We start from the raw sequence: 7,352 nt of genomic DNA on the forward strand, positions 1-7,352 counted from the left end.
GCCAGCAAATTAGCAGAACTGTTGTACCAAAACTGGATCATATTATTGTTATTTTGATGACAGTAGTTACGCTCAGTGTCTCATCAACATGGCTCATATATTACTGCAACACTCTCCTCTATCCATTCATATACAGATATTTGCCCTGTGTTGAAAACCTGTGGACATACAGACAAAACAGGCGCAATTTAAAATTGCACCTGGGGGTCGATTGGGGTTGTTGGGAGGAGACTGCCTGGATAAGCTAGCTATCCAGAAGCTACATCCCAGCGGCCCAGGAAGCTGCGTGTCAGACAGCAGAGAGCACCTCAGCAGCAAGGGCGCCGACTTCAGACACAAGCAGTACTTTCCAGCAACATCGAATCCAAAGTCATGGAACATTCTAAGCCATATTCCACCTCTTTGTCGTGTAAATCCAGTTTGCTGGTGGAAGTAAAATATTTTAGGATTCCATAGGGTGGTAGCGTTGAAACAATAGCTGTGTGTCCCCAGTACACCTGTCCCACTCGACCAGGTGTTTTCAGCAGCCGGACTAGAGACAGAGTGAACTTACAGTGAGAGACTCTGTAATTTATTACCCGGATGCCTAATTTACATGGATGTTGTGACAATTCTGGGGCACATCAGTTTAAAAGCGCTGTTACCTGTCAACCAACCGGTGATTGTTACCATGTCCAATAACTGTTTAAGTAGCCCAAATATGAACATTTTGCCAACCGTGAAGAATAAAGGTCTGTAAATAGGACAGGTGAGAATGCACACTGAGCATCAACCAAACCCAAACAGTAGCTAAAATGATCCTCCCAACTCACGGACCTCAGTCTTTGTCAACGCAGAGAAAAAGGCCTGTACGAGGCGAGCGCAGGGTTCTGGTGCAGAGTTGTCGAGCTCAGTCCGGAGGGAATGCTGACTGGCTCCGTGAGTGCTGATCTGTCAGCGCCAGGATTGGGTCAGCCATATGAGAAGGGATCAGGAATCATGAATAAATCAGCAGGGGTTTTGGTCTTGGGCCCATGCTGCTCACAGACACTCAGGATCCAGACAGGATTAGATCTGGTCCTCATACACCAGTCTGCTGGACACATCATACAACTGACTATTTATCATGCACTTCATGCTCCAAAAATAATACTTTTTTCATTTTTCATCATTATTGATCAATCTGTCATTATTGTAGGGGGGTTAAAGGTACAGTATATAACGTTATTAATATTATTAGTTGAAACATGCTCCAAAGCAGATCCTAACGTGGAGAGGTGCCGTCAGAGACTGCTGTGACCCGGGCTCATTGAGCAGCCTGGCAGCAGTAAAGCGATATTCGCTTTTTTGGAGCGAGCCTCGCCCTTCTAATCAGTTCGAGGAGGCCACAGTCAGGGGAGGGAGCTCATTGCTGTCACGTGAACGTTACGTGCTTCTGGTCTACTGCTGGTCTACTCTGGTCTACTCCAGTACTTTCAACCGCAACCGAATACCACACCGATTCCTCATAAATTCTTCTTCAAATCTTGGCATTATTGCATTTCAACAGGTTAAAAAATTGTAAGCAGTAATTTTTTCCTTTTTTGTAAAGATTTGTATTTAGGTTACTTTTACGATAGAAAAATCTGGAGAGAAAAAGAAATCAGGATCAGGGGCCCAAGAATTGACTGTGTGAAATTGTTAGTTTATTAGTTTAATTTATTTATCTTTAAAATTGTCACGTCATTATTTTGTGTTGTTTTTTAATCATTTTACTATGAGCTACTTACCTACTTAAGTCTTGATATTTCTATTGATTTCTGTTTGATTCTTTTCTTTTTTTATCCTGTTGTAATAATTTGTGAACTAAATGAAATATTACTCATCAAAAAACAAAACTAAATGAAAACAAAGAAAGATAAAAAAAAAATGGAGATCTAAAACACAATAAGTGAACAATAAACCATAATCAAGACTCTACACTCAATCAACTAATCAGTTAATGGTCTAATTATTTCAACATTGGTAAAATAATGGTTAAAAAAAATCAGCATGGCATCTTTGAAAAATAAACATAATTAAAGTCTGTATACTGTTTAAATATCCAAATGAGAGACAAATGAACACCACCAAAAAAAAATAAAATACAATAGAAAAAAAATCTATTCTAAACGTTATGTACGGTACTGAATGTATGGGACCAAATTAGGTTGGGAGAAATGGGTATCCTTGGTGTTGGCCCAGCAGCCTCTCTGGCCTTTACTCTGCAGTTTCCCTTACCTTATTTTCCCTTCACCATAATGTATCTGTAACATAAGGATCATCTCCGATCAGATTATCCAGACTGACAAGAAACCCTCTTTGTTTCTGAAATGAGGTCACGCAACTGCAGCAGAAAAATCGGTCAAGAGAAAAGCTTTTGAGATGTCATCTTCTAATCAGAATATGCTTTTCTCATCGGAAATACCACTGTGCTCCGGCTCAAAATAGATCGTGATGCCGTGCTTGCCCGCAATGTGAACATTCAGCATAAGCAGCTTATTCCCTGGCTGCAACTGCGGTTTCTTAAGTGTCCAATATCTAGTAAATAACCTGCATTGTTCGACCGTGCAGGTAGCTCCTGTGGGACACTGAATGGCCGGGAGGGTACAGAGATATGAAAGTAGAGACACTGAACTGTGTGTCTTAGTCAGAGAAGCTTTTTCCAATGTGGCCGTGAATTGTTATACACTAAGTCATCAGATTTACCTCTGCTTAAGGGGCCTTTGTGTACTTTTTAGAATTCACTTTGCATTTGTGGCCAGAAATTCAGTTGCCAGTTTTCTACCATGTAGAAATAAATGGTAGTTTCACTAGTGCAAAACCAACATTTCCAACAACATTTTGTATCATATCCTACAGAAACTGATAGCTATGTATTCTTTTGGCCTTGGTCATTCAGTCAGTTTCGGTCGAGGTTTTCATTAGCACCAGTTTAAGTTTTTTTCTGGGAAAAAGTTTGAACACAGCAGTCCTCAGTTCCTCATAAAGTCCACCATCTTTGAGGTGAAAAAAGCACAATGTCAATCAGACAAAACCATTTCATTATCTGTTTTTCAGCATATCCTCTTATATCCTCTTAGAGGGCTAATTGGCTGAATAGGTCACTTGTTAAACCACCTGCACAATGTTTGGCACTCTGCTTCTTTGATAATTACCTTAAATAGATATTTTACACCCAGCTGGACCATCACCTGCCATTTCAGCATGAAAAGTTATGTGTAGAAATCTGCAGCTGAAAAGCTGATCCAGTTATTATATCGTAGTAATGGCATTTCAAGGTAGGGCTTTAGTGTTTCATTTAGCTGCAACCGTGCACATAATTGCCACGGGGGACAGGGGGACACGTTCCCCCTAATGTACGAAAGAGGGAAATTCGACACCCCTTAAACTTGCCATCCATGGTTCAAGCTCATACTGTCACTCGGTCGGGTGGCGACAGCCAGCGTTGTACTAAGCGTAGTGGCGTAACACAAAAGACACGAAAGAGGAAGATACTCTGCGCACGTGTGCACACGTCCCCTTCTAGTAAAAAGAAACACCAGAGGCAAAGGAGGAAGACAGAAAGTGGACTGATGAGATGCGGGTTCGAGGTGAGCACCAAGACACTGTATTACTCAAACAACACTCAAATAACAACATTGTTAGCAGTGTGTGGCGTGTTGTAATGAAGTCCATTATTCCAGAGTCGGTCTGGGGCGAGGAAAAAAGTTTGTAGCTGTTGCTAGCTGTTGTCCTGAGGTCTCTCTCTGGGTTCCTTGCTTCCCTAAATCTACCATTGGTGATCCTGGATAACCGGTTTCATGAAGCTAGTTGTCACCTGTCTATGTTAACACTGGGGCAGGTTGTCAACTGCTACGTAACAAGCCTCATAATCAGAGCCATGAACGAAGTACTGAGATCACATAAAACAGCGTTCAGTGGTGATTAAATGTCAGAATGTGGTTTTCAGGTGCTGATATGTTTCCATATGGATGCAATGATTTACATCCATACACAACTGGATGCATCATCGTCACACACAAACACACACACACTCTCTCTCTCTCTCTCTCACTACCCACTTGCCCCCCCCCCAAAAGTCTGAGTGAGGATTTCGCCCTTGGCTTCAACACTTACTAGTGTTAAAAAGGTTTAGTACAGCATGTAGTATGTGAAAACACAGATGGATGCAGACACTCAGGGACACACAGAAATCCTGGGTGCCTGCAGGTGTGGTTCCCGGGAAAAGTGAAGAACGTGGCAGGGCAGGGATGAAAACAAGGTATTTATTTTCACCTCATTAATCCATTTTCAAGTGGAGCTGAGGAAAATACATTTTATTGTCGATCATCCGACGAAGGCAATGAGACCGAAATGATTAGACCATAATCTGTTGGTGAGATTAAGGATTCCAAGCAAATTCGTTCCCTAAAATTTCACAGTATCGCGATTTTCCAATAATAGTCTCAAATAATAGTTGGGGCGTGGCCAGTATGTAGAAATGAAGGCAATAAAAAACACCGAGGGGATGGAGCTACCTATAGCTACAACGGCTCACATGGTACATTTAGTATAATGGCATTCATTCCATCGGTACCACATTCATGTCATACTCACCCCTCTGCTGCCCTCACTTTCTTTTTCTTGTCTTTCTACTCTCTCTTATCAGCAAAATGTTGTTTCACATTAAAACCCTACCTGTGAGCTTCATTCATGGTAGCTTAACATATTCTGGGAAAAGGGCAGAGTGGACGGTTGCATATGGACGTTTTACTGAATTTATCCAGATGACAAGTAAAAATGGTGGAATTTTGAGTTTGCATTAGTTCGTGAACTGGGGAAATTAGAAATAAAGGCCTGGTTCTCTCTGCCACTGAGGTAAATAAAGGCCCCGGCCTCTGTTGAGAATTTACAGTAGTTTTTGTTTTGTCTGAGACAGAGAATAACAATGCACTGAATCAGTTTTGTTATTTTAGATGAGATATTACATACAGTGTACTGTATTGCAATATTGTGACATATAGTGCACATATCGAAACTGGAAAAATATTCTTGTAATATTCTTATTAGTATTTTGTTAATCAGTTTGCACTTGGGCTGCCGTTGACCCCTCCACCCCTCTCTGCGTTGTGTTTACCCTGTTACCTCAAAGTTCCCAGTAAGCATCGTGCACACACGCGACTACACATGGCGGCTTCATTATTCAGCACCTTAGGAGCCTATACGCCTTACTTGAGAATGGACCCAAGTGGTGCAAATTCCCAAACAATTGAAATGCAATGAATGGAATTACCAAAAACCTATGGACAGCCAGTACACCCTAGACCTCCTGGGGTCTGGGGTTGGGTAATCCAGTCTTGCTCACAAGGAAAGAAACTGATCTGGTATCTTTGATACCAGCAACCGACAACACCTAGCAGAACACAGGAACAGGAAGATGCAGCGGCCAGCTACATTCCCAACGTTGTCTATGAAAGACAAATAAAACACAACACGCCTGCTTCAGCCCCTGTCAGAGGTGCGGTGTGCCTATGCCAAAAGAAGATAATGGGTGCGTAATGCGAGCATGTTAAGCTCAGCGTGGGTCCGAGAAACGAGATGTCTGAATAAATACAGCAAAAGCATTCAGAGAGCAGGAGGAGAGGAGCAGGAAGAGAGAGTGATGTGTTTGTTTTTTATTTGGCGTCACACAAACAGACCCCCCCCCCTTCGTTAGCGGGCCTATCAGAGGGTTACTGTGTCAGCGCTAGTGAGCCACAGCTGACCTGCTGCCGCTCACTACACCGTGGCCCTTGAGCCAATTAGAGCCACTGGCCCAATCTGCTTTCCTTGCCTCCCTCTGCCTCTCCTGCATGCTGAGGAAAGGAGGATGCTTTTAGCTTTGTTTGTTTGTCTCTCCATGTCCACGCACCTTAATTAACTCCATGGAAAACAGGTAGATTGAAGAGAAAGCAGATCCTGTTTGCTTTGGCAGAGCAGGCACATCTCGTAGTCTCTGTGTCTCTGTTGTCGTGTCGCTCCCGCTCCCTAATGAATGGAGCTCTGTCCCGCCACTGCCCAATCAGCCAGCTGATTCCCTGCTCCCTCTCATTATGCACGCACACACACACACACACACACTGGCTTATTTTATCAAACCTGGCACTGGGGTTTCCCGGTATTTTTAGCCTCTATTTCGACAAACTGTCCTTTGTGAAATCAGTGTGTCCTGGGTGGATTGGTGAGTCAGTGTTGTTGGCCCCCCAGGAGCCAGAGTGCTGGCCGTGGAATAATGTTACTTCTCTCTAAAGCATTTGACAGCATTGCCCTGGTCTCCACTAACATTTAATTTTTTATCAGTGACAAATACTCGCTGTCACATTCCTAGGGTCCAGTCTCGTTTGTTGTTAGACAAAATGAATGCCTCCTTCTCCAGAGACTCACACCACCCAACCGGGCACTCGGGGGACAGATAACAGTGCTAGCGTTACCACCCTCAACATGTTCATGATAGTGATAGACAAATAGGAAGGAAACTCACTGACTGTTTCACTCAAATAGTGGCTGTGGTCTTTATGTTCTTTATGTAGCAGGCCTTATTCCTTATTTCCCCTGACATTTTATCATATTTTAGTAAGAAGCCTCTGTGTTTTCTGTTTACCTGTTGTCATAATAGATTCAGTATTATGTACATTTCCACAGCACTAATTCAACCACCAACAGTCAGGCCACGCTTGCAGCGTCTCTTTAACAGAAGTATTCTTTTGTTACCCTCTAACTATTGTCCGTCACATCTACTGTGCTGTTTCCTTCTCTGTGAATCTATTTTCGGTGAAACCCAACACCCCCTGCACAAATGTTTCATTTGTTTGTTGAGCTCGTTATTCAGTGGTCCACTGAATGAACAAATAAACCTCTCCCAAACTGACTCCCGGAATGTGAGAAGTTGAGAAGCCACTAAAGAGATGTATTGAACAGACGTTATTAATTTAAGCTCAAAGGATATAGAGCGTGTAGATCAGCAACATCAGAAACGAAAGCAATTCGTGGATGTGTGTGTTTTGTGCTGTGGAGGTGTTAAATGGTGTAAAGGGACGGGAACAGGATGCAGGTCTGTCGTCTAATGAAGGAAGTCCATTGGACGGCGTTCCTCGCCCAGGGAGGTGGATCAGCCGACAAGCCTCCACCGTCAGCCAATTGTCGCTCGAGCTTGACCCTGACTGCCGACCAGACAGTGAGAGGGACATCGCTCCAACAAAAATGAAAAGCCATCTACTGGCTCTTAGAGCATTTTCCTTCCATTTCTCGTAGGCTTTTCACTTGAAACGTGCAGGAAGTGTTAGGTTTTATTGAAAGTAGCTTAATATCGTATGAAAAGAACAGCATTGTAGAAA

This window comes from Xiphias gladius, chromosome 4 (assembly GCF_016859285.1).
Source record: "Xiphias gladius isolate SHS-SW01 ecotype Sanya breed wild chromosome 4, ASM1685928v1, whole genome shotgun sequence".
Classification (NCBI taxonomy): Eukaryota; Metazoa; Chordata; class Actinopteri; order Istiophoriformes; family Xiphiidae; genus Xiphias; species Xiphias gladius.